This window comes from Sebastes fasciatus, chromosome 12 (genome assembly GCF_043250625.1).
Source record: "Sebastes fasciatus isolate fSebFas1 chromosome 12, fSebFas1.pri, whole genome shotgun sequence".
In the NCBI taxonomy this organism is placed as follows: domain Eukaryota; kingdom Metazoa; phylum Chordata; class Actinopteri; order Perciformes; family Sebastidae; genus Sebastes; species Sebastes fasciatus.
The window spans coordinates 31,292,869-31,311,659 of NC_133806.1; the positions used below are offsets into that span (position 1 = coordinate 31,292,869).

The window sequence follows — 18,791 nt, forward strand, 5'->3', positions numbered from 1 at the left end:
GGGGGAGGAACTTACAGTATTTGTGCAGTACCCATCTTCTGTTTAGATCTCATTAAACGTACCTAGACTACAATTAGCATGGAATCTTAATCTGCCTGGAAAGTTAATTAATCCATATAACTTTCAAGGCAGACTCGTAAAGACTTCCACTCGTATGGCTGTGATACGTTATTGGAGACATTTGCAGTGGAAATGCTTAGTCTTCCAGCCACCCAGGAGTATTTAGTAAGCAAAATGGCCTTTTCAACACCGAATCTTGTCCCCTTTTCAAAATCCTTAACGCCCACCACTTATTCCAAGCAGGCGGTCGAAATGAGGCACGCTGGAAATCGCTCCTGTTTTATCCATGTCGCTTTACACCCAGCTTTTATAACGTAACGTGGCAAGCATTACACGATGAGGGACTAATGATATATTTTCTCAGCTGGAACGTGGGAAATGCACCGCGGACCCAAAACAGTGTAGAGTCTCAGTAAATTAGTGTGCGCCGCTAAGTGAAAAGTGAACAGCTTGCCAGAGCCGTACTGGCTCGGGACCCATAGGGAACCCGCTATACCGCACGGTGGGAGGGAGAGCCACAGGAGATATTGAACCTATGGGGGGAAAGGAAGCCCACTGTCAGCGAGAAGTCAGCGAGAGTCGCTGAAAACCCAGACTTCACCCTCTGACAGCTCGGAAATATCCATTTTAATGAGGGGGAAAAGTGGATTTGGCCAGACATCTTCGTTCCTCCCATGGAAACTCATCTGTCCTGGTGTGAGGCGACACCCTCGGTGACTTTTAACTAAAGGGTTGAGCACAGCAGACTTCTGCCGACCAGCAGGCCCCACAGAATGTATCCGCAATTTGGTCCTCTGGTTTCTTTGAAAACGAATTCACTTCAAATCCAATTTGTATGAGCTCCTCTGACTGCTGCAGGTTGTCTTAGTTAAGCTGTATTTTTCTCACGTTTCTTTTCGGGGTTATTTTCTCCAAGAAGGTTCTAAATGTCGAAGGTCACCACCTCAAGTCTGGTAACAGCTGACCTCATGTCAACAACAGTCTGCTATGTCAAATTCTACAACCTGCTGGTTCACTGGGAAGTTGCTCCGGATAAGACCACCAGCCAACTGCCTGCAAAGTCAAATATTTTTTTAGTAGGTGGTGGAGATTGACGGGAAATATGGGGAGAGTGGGTTTAGGGGGTGACACTTGCAAGATAGACTGTCAGCCGTTTTTAACCCAGGAATCCATTACATGACCACTAGGCCACCAGGGCACCCCCGTAATCCTGATGTTACCATTGTGCAGCTGCAGAGCTCGCGTAGTGTGTTGAGTTGACCTACCTCACACACATTTTCAGTGTGCTACAGCTGATTGTATCAGTCAATATGCTCTGTAAACTCTTTCTCGCGGTCTTGCATAACTGGGGCATTTCCCTGGATGCATTTTCTGGTCAAAAGGGCAAACACAAAATGTTTACAGAAATAGAACTTGTAATCACGTATGCTATTTCTTTAAATATACTTTCAATAGAGCAATATATTTGATACAAATAACAGCTTCTTTGATGGTTGCTTAATCTGTTTCCTCCAAAAGATTCAATTAGGAACTACAAAAAAATGCTCACAAAGGCTTGAACTCTACATTGGTTAACTTAAATTTAAATGTTTAAGAGAGCCACATTACCTTTTTTTATGATTTTGATTATAATGGGGTCTTATTTAAAACACATGGGTGTAGTAATATTCAGCAGCTGCGCAGCTCTGCCTCTGGGGCATTCTTTGTTCAGCTAGGAGGAAAGGGGGGGGAAAAAAGGGAAAAGGAAAAAGAAAAACTTCCACATGCTAACATTTACACAGTGATTTCTTTTAATTGCACTCTACTTTTTAATTTGCCCTGGACTAATGCTTTTAAAAGTAGGACTGGAGGTATTTTATTGAAGTCGTGCCTAGTGCCGGACCAACTTTTCCTGATTGCTGTGGCCTTGTAGCCTGGCTCTTTCCTACCTGACAACCTGCGTTATTCCTTTCATTCGCTATGTCAAACATGCCACACAGCATTTGGACTTGGCAGGGCGAAGGGAACACACTGACTGGGCGAGCTTCCTCCAGGTCCCCTCTTCAAAGGATTGCGATAAATTAGCGTTCCTTGTACTGGGTGAGCGGCAAAGTCGAAAAGAATCATGTTTAAAAGCAAAGGGTTGGACTGGAAACGCAGATGGCCTAATAGATATATATGTTGCTTTTTAAAGGGAAAGAGAAGAATGTTAAACAGATCCTAATCTAAGCAGCCAGGGGGCGGGCGTAGTATTTAGTTAAACATTTCCGGTGGTAATAAAAGCATCTGTCAAACCAGTGAGAATACACCCGGAGTTGATGATGAGCTGCTTGTAATTTTTGGGCTTTGTGACATCTTCGGTCCTCTCATACTGCATGTAAAGCAACGGTGACATTTCCCCCCCTGATATTTACGATTATGAGCAGCTAGTTACTTTGACTTTATATCTCTTCTATCTGACGCCCTGCATTACAGCAGCCACCGCTAGCAGGGTGTGAGGAGAACTTGGCAGAGCCCAGATCAGCAGTAAAGCAAGCCTGGACTGCGTGACAGCTCCGTCCTCCAGTGAAAACTCCCTCTATAAAGAGTTTAAAAGGTTAATTGCAGAAAAATAGATGAAAAATTACTGTTTAGCTAAGAATCAGGTCTGACCCTGTCGTAACCCCCGAAGATTAAGTTTTACTTTCCCTATATCTTAGCCGCTATAAAATACTCAGTTTTATGATCCAGTTTTCCAAAGACTACTACATCCTCTTGCACGGCTGTGGGTGTGTTTTTTGTCCGTGTAAGGCTGAAACCGTATCAGTTTGCAGATATGCTTTCTTTTTTTAATTATGCTTAGATTCTATATTACTTTTTTGAGAATATTTTTTTTCCATCTGTTTAGTTTAACAGCTTCAGAGGTGGCAGTTTGTAAAACCTGCGATTAAAACCGACCTCACCCTGCCAAAAAGTAATTATCCTTAATATTTTCCTGTGATTAAATGTCCATTTCTACCGCCAGTTTTTACAGCAGTGATTCAACCTTTACCAATTTTGTATTTGCTGTTCTGCCCAGTGCTGTTCTCCTCCGGTAGGGCTCTCCTGAGAGAGACGTGTTATACGTTTCAAGTTGTTTATTTGGAATAAACAGGAAGAACTGGCTAGCAGTGACTCTCAACCAGAAATTGGAGCACCAAAAATACCATTCAGTGCTGGCAGTAGGGCTGTAGTTATCATTGAAGACGGTGATGTCATGTCCTTTGGAACTGGATATATTTAAATTTGACTAATTTAAGGCCAACACATATAAATAAATAAACTAGACCTGCAAGGAACACCAATCTGAGGCGACTTTTGTCATTAAAATCATATTTCATCTCACTTTTGAACTCCTTATTACATGTTCCATATTGAGAAAGGAAGGAAGGACACATTTTTTAATAGTTCACCTGCATTTTCAATGTGTGTGTACAAAACAGAGTGGAAACGCTGAAAGATTTTTGGGAAAAAAGGTCAAAATTAAACAGGTTCAAACGCTTGGCTGAGGTAGGCAAGTTGGTGTAGCGTTAAAAAGCAAAATGCGACAAAGTGCAATGAAACAGACTTTGTCAATAAATTAAGATATGAAACATGTGACTTAAATGTCCACTAAAGCTTCCGCTCCACCAACCTGATTGTTGATGATTTGCAGATGATTTGTTACACAGAACCGTCATTGGAAACTGTTCGGAAAAGGGCAGGCACTTTCAAAAAAAATACCTGGCAGGTGATTGGATGAACCATCTGTCAATCAAACTCTTGCCGAAGCTAGTCGGGAGAAGAGCGAAAATATCTTTTCTGTTCTTTATTCTTCTTTCAAATGAAGAAATTCTCTCCAATTCTGGTATAACTGATGCTATTATTGCAGCATTTACGCTAACCTCTTCAGGAGCCACCATCTCCGTGTCGCCACACACACGGCCTAAGCCGCACTCGTAGCTTCCAGTAGCTCCTCACAGGACTTCTTGCGGGATCTGGTGACATTGCGAGAATCCAGCTGCTGTGCAAGGTAACCGCTCCACTGCGGTAGACTAAAACATCGTATCTGTGTGGACCGATGAGGAGACATAACCATTCTCAAATTAATACATGAAACTAGGGATGCACCTATACCACTTTTTTTCAGACCGAGTAAAAGTACAAGTACTTACATTTGGGTACACGCCGATACAGAGTACCAGTACTTCTCTGTGCTTAAAGACCCTCGTTAACAGCCAGCTGGAGGGTGTGAGCGACACACGGCAGGCTGGGGAGTCCCGCATACGAGGCGGTGCGCCATGACCGGCTCTAGGTCGGCTTGGAAAGGCTTGGGGCGAAAGTGCTTCCCGCAGCCGTGGTCAAAGCGTCACCGGGGCTGACTGTCCTTAGTGCGCCCCAACCGCGTCATCATGCCCCCAGGGCGGGGCTCGGCCCCCGTAAAAGACACCAGGGGTCTGCGCCGATGTCGGCAACCCAACCGACCCATCTTGAAACACGGACCAAGGAGATCAACGCACGCGCGAGTCAGAGGGTGCAAGCACAACCCCGTAGTGTAATGTAAGTGAGGGACGGCGCGCGCCAGCTGAGGTGGGATGCCGGCCCCGCGCCAATACTGGTATCGGTATCGGTGCATACATGAAACGGACATAAATGACATATTTACATCATGTTTTCTACATGGCTTTCACTAATTTGAGGTTTGATAGGTCATCTCATTCCGTTCTCTTCTTCTACACTGGAGAATTAGCTCCACCAGCTGTTTATCCTGATTTGCTCAACTCCTCACATAAGAGCAGTGGATGAAAATGTGCATTAATTTGCCTTTTCTTTTTCATATTTTCTGGAAATTTGTTTTAAGTTTATGCTAAATTTGGATGAAAACTTGCCGTATATTAGTATTTCAATTGTTCTTACTCATAATCCTTGTATTTCTTTCATACACAATTTTCAAACTTGCCCTTAATATCAGTTAGCAGCAGCCTCAGCACAATAATATTGGTATTGTATGAGCCCTCGAGAACCAGTGCGTCTGATGCGTCTTTGCACACAAGTACTGTAAGCCTGTTGATGCTGCTCCCTGTTCACTCTGTATTTGTTGACATCCTTCATCACGCCGCCGCCATAATATAAGCAGATCTGAGTGGCACTCAGACCAGCTCAGAGTGGATGCTGTTTTTTTCTGATGAATCGGCTGCTCAGAATAAACAGGAACGCTTCATTAGAGGGGTAAATGGAAAAGTGAGTGTTTATGATCCCAATTACCACCTTTGCTTTAGTGCCTACTTTAATCATAGCCATATCCTTTTTTTTTCTCACTCAACGTTGCAAAGCCTCCCACTACAACACCACACACACGCACACGTTCGCACACAAATAAAACTGAGCTAGACCTTAGCGGTTCGTTTGTTTCCAACTGCCATGCGACGTGGTACGGAAAACAACTTTGTCACAAGTTTATCGAATTTGTGTCTGAGCTCAATATGAAACAAATTTATTTGCTGACTTGGAAATAAATTTGTTTCATCAACTAGAATGTGACTCTTCAGATCCACGTGCAATAGTTTGAAGGGGCTTTCCCTTTTAAGGCCTACTCTACGTAGACCGGCTCACAAAGTCAAATAACCTGTGGCACAAAACCTTTCACCATGATGATCATCATTATAGTTAATCACCATTCATTTCCAGTTTCACAAGAGCCCACAAGATCAAACATGGAGGAGTATTTTGAGCATTTTCCTATGGCATGGTCTGGAACAACAGTTTGGAGTAATTGAAACAATATGCAGCATATCAACACTCACAGTTACTGAACCATCACCACAGTTTGCAGATATCGTGATAATGATGCAAGCTTGTTTTCCCCTTTTGTTTGCTGCCACAATAGCTGGCACCGCGGCCCCGGACAGTTTATGTGACACACCAGCAACACCATCTTGTGGACAGAACAGGTAGAACTCACTCACCAGCAGCTATAAAATCAAGCAGGGTCAATCCCAGTACAGTGGAACCTGTGGTAAACAACAGTGTTTCCCTAAAAAACCCTCAGAAATAAATCAACAAGCAACTACAGTCTTCACTAAAACATTGGCTGCAATCTGATTCTGAGGTTGCATCAAATTTGACATGAAGACGTTTTGCGGCAGGGAACTAAAAAACACTTGCCTGGACACAACAAGAGCATGGGCTGCCCCAGTCACTTGAAACCTCTACAATACGTTACCCGAAGACGTTCCCCTCCATTATGGCCAACATTTGATTTGTGGTCTTTGTCTCGGAGACAGCGGATTTGCCTACATCTTCAGATTTTGTAGCATGTTTCTTGTTTCACCGCGTCTTCCTTTTCATGTTGTGCACGCCAACGATGAGGGCTGGACTGCCGTATGGTGAGATGCGACAGTTCAAACACACTGTGGTTCATTAAAGACATCCTGTTGGCTTCGAGAGGGAAAAAGATCCTGAACCAGCCTGCTGTTGCTCCGGTCTGCCCTCTAAACCCACAACTGGCCAGACCACATCAGCGCTGAAGCTGGAAATCACAGGACGGCCGCGGTCGACCATACACACAATACCATTTCCATTTGTCATTTCTTTCCTGCACAGCGTTCAATAGCTGGTACAGTAGTAGTGTCGCTCCGGGATGCCGGTAAGCTGCGCAGATGGCGTTCTGTGATGTTTAATGTCACGTTTGTAGTGGCAGGACTGTCACAGCAGCAGCCTCAAATACTGATGAATTAAACCCCTAACTTATACTGCACTTCACACAATGCTGATTTTTTTTATTTTATTTTTTATTTAATGAGACAGATTGTGTTCAAAGTGAATGTAATAAGAGGGAACAACCACTGGCTGTAACTAATGGCATCAGACAGAGGAAACGTGCATTTCAGGCATTAGAGGGAGAGTTTTTGGTTTCAGTAAGTCATGTTGTAATGAGCTGAAGGAGTCACCACCTCGGTTGACTCATAGGAAGAAAGTTGATAGCTGAGGTTGGATCGGGAATTGCTGGGTTCAGGGAGGAAACACAAAGAAAGAGAGAGAAGGATCAACAGCATCCTCTGCCCTCGTTGTGGACAGTTAACTTGACGTCAATTTAGGGAACAGTGGTCACAGTTGTTGAGAAAAGGAAGATAAATTCATTCCATATCTCTCTACATGTATTGTTTGAAATGATACTCTTTTAACATATACACCTGCTGTCCAGTAAGAATGACATTCCTACATTATACAGTCAAGTCTGTAAGTAGTAGTACAGTGTTTTGTGGTGTTGCTTCTGTTGCCTCGATACAATGATTAATATTTTGAAGAGCCAACTTTCAGCCTCAGTTTCAGGGTGTTTACATCAAATTAATTATATGGGGAATTGTAGCCCCAATTCTAGTGAGCCATTAGTCATTTGGACAGTTAACATAAACAATTGAAGTCATCTTATTTAAAGGTTCTCTATATGATATCCAGAGCATTAATATAGCATCAAACAACTATTTGCTATGTAAAGATATAGAGGAGTAATGTCTACCCGAGCAGAGAATGAAGTCGCTGTGCCTCTGTGTGTGTTGCAATTTCGCTTCTCTCTTTGTTTACATAGCCGGTTTGGCAGCACGTGCCTTTTAGTGCATGTTTGTGCATGTGAGCATGCCCCACTGGCTAGCTCACTGCCACAGTTCTACACTGCTGTAACCGCTCATAGGGTGTCTAATAACGCTGGCAACAACAACGACGTCGTCGCGGAAGCATAGCACCCACCCTCCGGTTCCCCTTCAGGTAACCACTGTTAGCTCTGGCAGCACTGTTGCCATTGTTTGCACTGTTAGCACCGTTAGCACTGTAAGCTGTCACCTTCTAAAGCATTTTTTTTTTTATTGTCACTTGGGATCCACGGAACAAGCTGTTAACACCACGTTATCGAATTATGGACATATAAAGATAATATGGCAATTGCCCTGAGAGCCTGAGAGGCCTCGCCCCAAGTTATTTATGTCCCTTCCCGCACTCTGAGATCCTCGAATGCCTCGCGATTCCAAGGTCAAGATTCATTCACAAAGGTGATAGAGCCTTTGCAGTCACCTAGACGATGGAATGACCTGCCTGAGGAGATCAGGGCTGTAAACTCTGTCGCGTCTTTTAAATCACTTTTAAAAACTCACTTTTTTAGAATTGCTTTTCTGCGATTTTATTTATGTTTTATGACATTTTAGTTGTTTTACTCTCTGGGTTTTTATGTGTTTAGTTATCGGCTTTTAGTACATTTCGTTATCCTTGTGTTTTAAATGTGTTCTGTTTTTATTGTAAAGCACTTTTTAACTTTGTTTTCAAAGGTATAAATAAAGATTCTTCTTCTTCTTCTTCTTCTTCTTCTTCTTCTTCTTCTTCTTCTTCTTCTTCTTCTTCTTCTTCTTCTTCTTCTTCTTCTTCTTCTTCTTCTTCTTCTTCTTCTTCTTCTTCTTCTTCTTCTTCTTGTCAGCAAACTTGTCTATAGTATTTTACACATCCTGAAATTGTGAAGCAACATTAACATTCATTTGGAGCTGTATTTCTCTCCGCCTGACAAATATAAATCCAATATTCACTCCCCTTTTAGCTCTATTTTGGTCCCCACCAACTCCTGAAGGAAAAATGCTCCGCTACATTATGTTCACCAGCTAGGGGCTAACTTTGTCGGTCAGCTGTTTGGTGCTTACAGTGAGTTCATCAGAGCTTTTTGCTGAAAACAACTGCCGCTTGAAACTACGCTGATGAGAGCGGTGAGAGTGAACCAAAACAGTGAAGCTGCATGCCTTAAAAACAATTAATTGAAAAATGCTAAAACTGTCCATATGGATGAGGGGAGCCTGCAGAGTCAGGTGATAATTATATAATCATCTGCAGGATTGGTCCTACCAGCGACCCCTTTCACATTCATGCAGTCATTTGTTAATATAGAAATATTTATTGGTGCAGCTTTAATATTTGGTTGCATATTCTTTAAACCACAGACATGAGCAGAAACTTTGTAGTGCAGCAGTTTTGTTTCAGGGACTTTTCACATTCTGTGTCCTCTTCAGTAAGTGAAACACATGTTCAATGGGGTGACTGTGGGGCTCGGCTCGGCTCGGCATTCAACATTTTGGCCTTAAAAAACTCTTGGGCTGCCTTGCACCATTCCTCCACTGTTTAATATGGATGTGAACACATTCAAAGTCAGCACTTTAACCTCATAGTTATTCTTTCATTTCAAATGCAATGTGCTGGTCTCAGAGAAGCCAAATCAGTGCGCATTTTACAACCCATTTGTTTCTTTTGGATTCGTCTTGACTTATTATATATTACATATATATATTATATTTTCTTCTGTCTTCCTTTTTCTCTCGTCTTACACAAAGCCTGCTTGCTAAGGTAGAGAGCTGTAATAATGTCACTGTCCAAACAATTACAGACTCTTTAAAGTTGCTCTGTTTAGCATCTTAACATCAGTAAATCTGTAGTAATTGCTTTTGCAAATTTCAAGTGGATGACCTCACACTAACAATACATCACCTGTAAATGCTGTGTGAGTAAACACTGGAAGCGGTGTATAGGCAGGGGCACAGTTAAACAACTTGAATGAGTTTGTGTTCATGCATGCATGTGTGTGTGTGTGTGTGTGTGTGGGTTGCAATACAGTAGCTGTGTACCCGAGGCTCTCATCCAAACAGCTGGTACCCATCTGTTTCTTCTTCTACTCCTGCGGCCTGCGGCTCGAGGAGCGAGGTGCACTGGCATGCGGTGTCTGGGTCTGGACCAATAGTGGGGAGGTATGCACTGCAGGAGTGTGCGTGTGTGTATGAATGTGGTTTATGGCGAGCGAGTGCTCCTGTGTGTATATGTGGTTTCGCACTCGGCTCGTGTGTTGTATGTGTGTGTGTGTGTGTGTGTGTGTGTGGACTCGTGGGTGTACAGTACCGCCATGTGTGTGGATCATGCGTGTTAGTGTGTGCATCTGGCCGGCGCTGCATCCTGCAGTGCCCGCGTGGTGTGACTGTGCGTGTGCGAGCGTGTTTTGGCGGTTAGTAATAATCACATTATATCTCCACTTTAATATTGTTGACACACACAGTCATACGTTTAACAGCAAACACATCGCAAAGCTGCCCTCTTATTGCCCGCACAAACTCTCCCATGATGCAGTCTGCTCCAAGAGTGACTCATTGCGGAGAGCGGCGTTCAGTCTTTCCATTTATTGTTTATGTAAATCATATAGAGGGCGAACATAAGGTTTCCCATAGCGTTTCAGGTTTCCGTCATTACTTTATGGCTTTTATTGGCGTGACGCTCTCCGAAAATATGCGCCTCCCATCACACAAACAGATAAAAAAGAAATCCCAGTCTTATGATGCTTTAAACAGAAAAAGGCTCACAGTGGCTAAGGTGGTATTTCCGTTGGGTAAGGAAGTAGATGCCTGGAGAATGTTAAGTGCTTGAGGGATAGGATCTTCTTTATTGATGTGGTGAATGTTATGTCTGAGGCTTTGTGGAAGTTTCTTTCAATTGCTTTAATAACTCTGTTCTCATGAGGAATCAGTCAAATAATCCATGACCTGCCTTGAACTCAATCCCACTTTTTAATAGAATTTGAGGAAATATATATTTGTTTTATAATTCCACTGGAGGGCAGTGTTGGTTTAGTAATAATCCCTGGCTGCTGCAGGTGTGTGTGTGTGTGTGTGTGTGTGTGTGTGTGTGTGTGTGTGTGTGTGTGTGTGTGTGTGTGTGTGTGTGTGTGTGTGTGTGTGTGTGTGTGTGTGTGTGTGTGTGTGTGTGTGCGTGTGTGTGTGCGTGTGCGTGCGCGTGCGTGTGCGTGTGTTTGGTTGTGTGTATGTCATGTCCCAGCATTCCTTGCTCAGCACTAAACTGTATTTCAGGTCTCTTAAAGCTGGTATGGGTGAGACACCTGACACCTGAGCTATTTTGGGGTTAGTCAGAGTGACCAGCAGGAAGGTGTGTATGTCCAGACTAGTGGTATAGATCAATATATAAAGACAATATTGGACTGGAAAAAAAAAACTTCCAACATTTCTTGATCAATTCAATCAATTTGACTTGTTTTAGATAAGTGGGTATACTTTTGAAGATGTTTGAAGATTTTCTTTTCTTGTAGCCAAATCTGGTGATGAATTTTTAGTGCCGATTTTGTTCTATACAGAATTGCTTTTTCTCTTAAGGGTTGCACTCTTATGTTTTTTTCCCCCTTCAAGCTTTCTTGTTATTGTTATTTATTGTTGCTAGTTATTCCTAGATTTTTTTATTTTATTCTATTCTATTTCATATTTTTCACATTTTTAATAATAATAAAAAAAAAACTTTTAAAGATTCTTCTTGTTACAGTACCCTCCAAAAACTTTGGATCTTTGGAGGATGAAATATGTCATATCCAAGTGGCAAGGAAATGAACAAAAACAAACAAACAATATATTCCAGCCTAGAAAAAATGCAGTTTGTTTAACATTGCAGATAATGGATGGACAGTATATATTATCAGAAGCTCTGGTCTGTGAATGTTGGCGTCGGCCTATAAATCCTTTGCTGGACAACTTTTGTTCACACAGAACAATAAATACATGACTAATTAATGCAGAGACACAAACAGTAAACTAGTAGAAGGCAAAACCTAATAGGTCTGTTGTTTTGGCAAGAAGTGAAAGGTGCAGACTAAATAAAGACTTCACACTGGGCAGAATGAGTGAGGGGATCTAAAAGGTAGCTAGGAGACCTCAAACAGGGGGCTGAGAAATGTTAATGGATCACAGAGACACTAACAGAGTTCTTAAGAGAGGACAGTGCTAAAGTTTATGATAACTGGTGTTGAAACATTTCCAAAATGTGTCTTGTGTTAAAATATATAAAGACTGGCAGCATGTACAGCTCATTAGATATGATTTAAGACTATGAAAATGATATTTTTCTTCATGCAAAGATATACAAATATTTAGTAATGCTTTAGATTACGTCCCGCGGTATAATTCTTCCCAATTTACAGTGTACTTTTTTGTACTAACAGTGTACAAGTACAGTACGTACTGATAGGTACAAAGGAACAAGATGTGAAGTTAGGGAATAAGGGGTAACAATCTGGGAACTTCAAAAGAATTTCTATTGAAGGTCTATTGTCTTATTACTGGTACAGAACGTCCTGCTGAACTACAATCTGGCGTTTGGGATGAATTTAAACAGAACTTGTACTCTTAAGTATTTTTAACTACCGGGTACACATTCTAATATTATGGGGTACATGAGCGTGACCATCCTTGAGAGCCACACACAGGTCATTGACCAGCAACGTTTGCTGGTGAAGTCGAAGTCGAAGCCGTTGTTGAGACGCTATAGAGATATTTTGTGTAGCTATTGTGTACTGATTTTTAGCTGAGCTGTATTTACTGTAGAAACCTCATCATAAAAAAAAGCTTTTCTGCTTACTGAACTCAAACAACAATGAACGGCACCCTGCGTAACAGCACCTGTCCCATCTGACCTCAGGTCTTCTGAAGTCCCCTGTAAGTACAATGTTGTACTCTATACTGTAAGTAGGCCTACTTTACAACATACAGTAACACGTAGGCCTACAGTATGTTCCTGACAATACTCTAGTTTTCCTTAGAAAAAGAATCACAGCAGATTTATGAAGTCCCACAGAACTCATTACCATATCTCCCCCAAAACTTCAAGCTCTGTTTTTTTTATTTATTTGTTTATTTGCCCATATATACATATAAAAACAGTGACAATTTAAAGAAAAAGTTTGAACATTGTGCAGGAGAGATGGCCTATGAAGACACCTCCTCTATTAGATATCAATGTGAATACTTAAAAAGAAATGGCATAAAAAAAAAAATCATAATTCATCAAAGTTTCCAGACTAAGCAGTAATACAACAATTTAATTGAAATTAAGAAGTTTATGTTTACAAGTTAAGATGCATTACAATGAAATCCATGAAGTGTTATAAATCTGGAAGTAGGTTTTTTCCAAAGAGATTATCCTCTGTATCACAATTAATATTGATCAGTAGATCATACTGTACTCCATAATACAACAGAATAACAGTTAGATAGGTACTCAGTGGTTAATAATACATGCATTAGTTTTAAATTCACATATTGTTACCCTCTTATTCCCTAACTTCACATCTTCACTTGTACTGTACCCATGTGTATGTATCAGTATATGTACTCTATTGGTACATATACTGTACAGGTACACCGTCACAGTGGCACAAAAAACGTACACTGTAAATTGGTAAGTATTGTGCTGTACGCTGTGGACCGTGATCTAAAGCATTACTATATATATAGTTAATTTGCTTTGGTGCACCTTGATCTACAGTAGTACAAGTCCTTATTAATATTTCATTCACAAGTGAGTTTGTTAAAATGTGGTCAACTGTATCTGTAGTTAACAAGACATGTAGCTTTTAAATTGGTTCCACTTTCAGCTGTAACTTCACACAGCTTGGTGTCAGCCTGCCACATTTATACTCCTACAACCAGACAGCTGACAACAGTAAGTGCAGGTACTGCATAAGAAATTAGGCCATTATATCATTCCTAACAACTGTTATATACTGGCAGCACCACACCAACTTCAGCTTGTCAAGCAAGATTAGCCTCTTTGTATAACAATGGGAATGTCTCAGGTGCCTGCAGCTCAGTAGTCTTTGAGATAAGAAGGTGTTCAGTGAGCTTGTGTGCTGTGAGCAAGTCAAGGTCATCTGTTATAAACAGTGAACATCTTTTCATCTCTCACTTGTTTAGTGTTTAATATCTGCCTTAATCCTCTCATTATTATCATAGTCTAGTTTTTCCCAGATCTGTATCACATCTGTTTCTGGCATTATAACCTCTCCTTTATGCCCAAAAGAAAAAAACTAGACAGCTGATTGTGCACACTAATATAGTGAATCCCTTCCCTCGCATTGTGTCATTCAAGGCCATATAGGACGCATGCCCTTTCCAGGTCACTGAATCTCTGCTACATGTACTGTACTAAGCTGTACACGACTCGCTGTGAGGGAATAGTGAGACATTTGTCACTGACTAGATAATTGAGTTCTCTATGACAAGCAGAGGTGAGCGGGTACACCGACAACGCACCTTGAACAAGCCGGGCTGTATATGACCTTCAGCCAGCAGCTCATGGATCACTTCTATCCATGAAAAACACTCTTTGTTAATACATTCCTCTCCAGTTTGTTTCTTTTGTTTGTTTGTTTGTTTTCTGGAGTCAGGGACGGTCATTGGCTGGAAACCTTCACACAAACAAATGCTATCTCATGTGACAATATCTGTGATGGTGGACAGTATATGGCATCATATTTTCTACCCCTACCTGCAATGTTGTCTTGAGTTGAAATACTGCAGTACTGCAGTAAGGTATATTATCCGTTTTATTGTTTTTTGTGTTTTCAGGGAGGATTTGCAAAGACGTAACAGTTTATCACAGTGATGTATTTTGGGGACGGACATATTTCATGAAGCAGACATTCATTGCACTGGGGGTTTAATTATGTCTAGACTTCTCAGGGCTTTTTCCATCAGACTGCACTAATGGGCCTTGTTCTGCAGTGAGCTATTATAATATACAGTAGGTATGTGCTGAGGATGTCCAGTGGCTGCGATCATTATAAGTGCCTAAATTCACAATCCTATCCTTCTACAGTAGAGAGCAATACAATATAACCCTATTTATGCAAAGAACCTGAATAGATACAATATTTTATCAGTGAATGCTAATTTCATATAGCTACCCACAGCATGGTAACTACACAGATTATTTCTAGCAGGGCATATTTCTTGATGCAGGGCCTACTGTATAATACAGAGCAGTGTTTCCTTTATGGGCAGAAATATGTGTCACTAGAAACTGAATTTGAATCATTTATATCTGAATTTGAATTGCTCAACTTGAATAATTGCATTAAAAAATTAATTTGAATAGCATGATTTGAAATTGAATTTTATTAGTTTGGAACTGAATATCCAACAAACTTGAAGCTGACGGTTATATTATGAAACTGAATTCAGTTGCTCTGAAACTGTATTTGATCCTCCTCAACTCTCTATACTGCCACGTTCAGTTCTCACATTTCAAATTTAGTTCTTGTAATTAAATTTCAGTTTAGTGAGACACATGTCCGGTCGCTGAGGAAGAGCAATCGAGTGCACATTCACAGAACTCCGGTCCGTGTAGCCTACGTTTTGACAGTTTGTTTATTGATTAAATCCTGAATCCAAATTCGCAGAAAGGAAGGTCCGTCTCCATGAAATATGACAATATGGCATATATGGCAAGAATTAGCTAGAGCCCCCTGGCCCCTCTGTCTAACGTTACAGTACCTCACTCCCCGCCGCTGGAGACCGGGAAGAGAGCGGCTGCAGCTCTGGAGACGGACCTTTATCTGTAACATTTTGACCTTTATCAAATTGACCTAGTTAATATGACATAATCAATCACACTATCCTAATATACTATGGAAGAATATTTAAAAGAAACCTTTTGAAAATACACAGTGGATCAATCAGGCATTTTTCCAAAGCGTGCTGCTAATACAATCCGTTCTAATTAGATAATTTATGAGACTATTGTATCGTGTGGTCATGAGCACACCATGAACCCAAAATGAAAGGAGATTCAGATTATTGTGATATTTGATATATTGAGCCGGTAGCTAGCTAGCTAGCAGAATCTACCAGCAGAACAAAGTAGAGCTTTTGGCGTTTATTTTCTTAGCCACCCTGTCTTTGAACGGTCTGAATGAGACAGCAGAGGAGGAGAGACAGATCAGAGAGAGGGAGAGGACGGGAGATGGGGAGACAGAAACAGGTGATCAGAGAGGGGAGAGGACAGGAGATGGGGAGACACTCAGCTACAGCTGGACTCAAGCTGGACTCCAGCTGGGCTCTTTCGCCAGCGCTGCTGAGGTACTGATCTCCGTTTCAGCGACAGTTTATGAAATGGACTGTTTTGTCCGCGGTTTTAACATCATAAAACTCACCTTTACATCCAGGAACAATACTATAGTGTCCCCTCTTTTGTTTTCTTCTGTCTGTGTCTCCTCAATCTCTGTCTTTCACTGTCTCTGTGTAACTCAGCCGAGCCAACCAACCTGGTGACATCACAGGCTAGAGTACTTCAACATGGCGGCGCTCTTGGCACGAAAAATTAAACAGATCTTTTTTTCTTTTTAATGTTGAAATTTGTCATGTTTGTTATATACTTGTTCATTAGAGTGGAAATTCCATTTAGCAAACCAGCCTCGTAGACTCATGTTTTTCATTGCCCTCTCCCTATATATGGCAATTTTTCACATCTTTTTTCCTTTTTGTTATCTCCACATGTAGCACTGTACAGTGTGTATAAGCCCTACTGTTTCCACCTGGACAACAACACAGCTACACCTAATGATTTTTTGCTGGCAGAAGAGAGCTGCTTGCAACACAACATTGAGCTATATGCTCACCGCTGGGTTCAGGCAGAGGGACGTCAGTGATGGAAAGAAAAATTGAGAGCACTAAGAGAAAGAAATACTCCAAGCAGGTACAAGAATGAATGAACAAATGAATGAAAACTGAGGAATAGCCTTTTAGTTTATTATGCCAGGGATTCACACAAGTTCACACCAGAGGGACAAATTATTCTTTATTCTTTCCTGAGAATTAAAATTAGGTCTACTTAACATAAAAAAATTATGTTGCAGTGTGCTTTAGAAACCTATTTTTGAGGTCTCAAGGTTGGCAGGTATGGTAAACTGCCCTCCAAAAATGGCTGCGCGCCCCAGAATGCTCTGCGATTCCCATTCCTTATTGAACACCCCACCTCAGCAGGACAGCCTAATAACCCAAACATTTTCATCACAGCCTCAAAACTTCATTTTCTTCAACTCTTCCTTCTGAGAGCTCCGCAGACACAACATGATGCTCAGCCCGGGACAACCAGGACAACTAATCGATCAGTGAGTCATGCAGCTTTTCACCGCAGCACGAAGAGACCCTGCTGGTGGCCAAACAACGCTAATTGAAGCTCTCGATCGGCTCCAGCAGCTCCACAGCGCCTCCACTGCGTGTCCGCTGCGCGTCCCACACAAGGACGCCTGCTTCCTCTGATCTCTGCAGTCATGAAGATGAGAACCAGCATTCGGGGTGTCAGTTAAGGTCTGCATGAATGAATGATCGGCGACCTTTACATTGTGAGGTGTAACACAGGGAGGGATAGACGAGAGAAAGAGCAGAGCCGGAGAAACATCACCGATCACTGCGGATTGTGCACGGCGGGTCGTCTCTCCAGCCTCCTCCTCCACCTTCACCACCTCCACCACCAGCAGCAGCAGCAGCAGCTCTGCCTCCCGGTAAAAGGAGTGGCTACCATAACATTACCGGCACACACATGCGACGAACGCGCTGTCACACACACACACACACACACACACACACACACACACACACACACACACACACACACACACACACACACACACACACACACACACACACACACGGGCTGTCATTGGTCTTGGTTGGTGATAACCTGCAGGACACAGACTGCAGCGCACCGGCACATGCGTCCATGGCTGTTTGACAGGCTTTAACGCACGGATCCAGCACAGCAGGAAAGGTAAGACGATGCACTCTGCGTCTCACTGCTGCCTGAGCATATGTATGTGTGTGTGTGTGTTTGGGTGAACAGTAAAACTGGTAGAGACAGGAGAGTATAGACTAGTGTTAACTTGCCTTACTGAGTCATCACATTATTTACATATGTGCGTTTGGCATCAGTTTGTTGCAGGTGCATCAGGCCAGTAGTGCAGGTTTCTGGAGTCATGCATAGTTTAAATGCACCAATTTTTCCAATTAGAGAATAACCTGTTCTGCACCTCCTATTACACTTCATTAATATACAGTCAATTCCACAGTTCAATACTGTCAACGATGACAACACTAAACATTGGGACAGAATCTTATCTTATGGTGAGGGCCTTACAGTACTACTAATAACGAGATCTCACACTCTGACATTACAAAATTTATGAGCCAATTAGTAGACTAGCTTTTACTGTAATCCCGCAGCACCGGCCATTAATTCATTCTGTACTGTGTGGTCTATAATGCAGTACAATAGTAGGGCAAGCTGCCCTGCCTACAGTATGTGTCTGAGAACCTGTTTGTTATGACATCATAACCCAATGCTAGCCGGACTGCCAATACATTTACATGTAGGGTATGATAAAGGACTGATCTCTGAACTCAGGCCAGCTGTGACAACATCAAGGCACGTTACAGTGGTGCTATCAGCTGCTGTAACAGGGTTATATCTTACAGTGGATACAGAAATATGTCTTGACTCAAATGATTTATGTATTTTCCAAATCATCGTTGTTGTAGTTGAGTGAAAGCATGCTTCCAGAGCTCTCTTGAAATATTTCTGCTGACAGCAAGTTAAGTGTCATGAGGTGACATAAAGTGTCAGCTGTTGTCACCTTAATTCAGAGAGCCTTTCAGGAAACACCACTTCATTTTATTTGGCAGATACAGACACAGAGTTTATGAGTGCTGATGACTCATGTAACTACTCTGTGTTGACTTTAGCTCAGGTTTATCAGTGCTGGTTGCACTGTCACTTTGCCAGTTACATTGTCAGGATGTGTGTGTATTACCCTGGGATGTGTGAGGCCATTTTCGCACACCTTTAACGTTTCTTGGTCATATAAACTGTTCGCTATTGTGTGGCGCTTGCCTTGATATCAGCCA

The 18,791-nt window shown here is 41.9% G+C and overlaps 1 protein-coding gene across 1 annotated transcript in view; it reads left to right on the plus strand.

The window, feature by feature from the left end:
* Positions 1-17,507: 17,507 nt before the first annotated feature.
* The window catches only part of LOC141779856 (plectin-like), a 182,201-nt gene continuing 180,917 nt past the window's right edge, over positions 17,508-18,791 (plus strand). The window contains exon 1 of the mRNA XM_074654881.1: positions 17,508-17,658. The gene's annotated coding sequence lies outside the window, so the exon portion shown is untranslated. The remainder of the gene's footprint in view (positions 17,659-18,791) is intronic.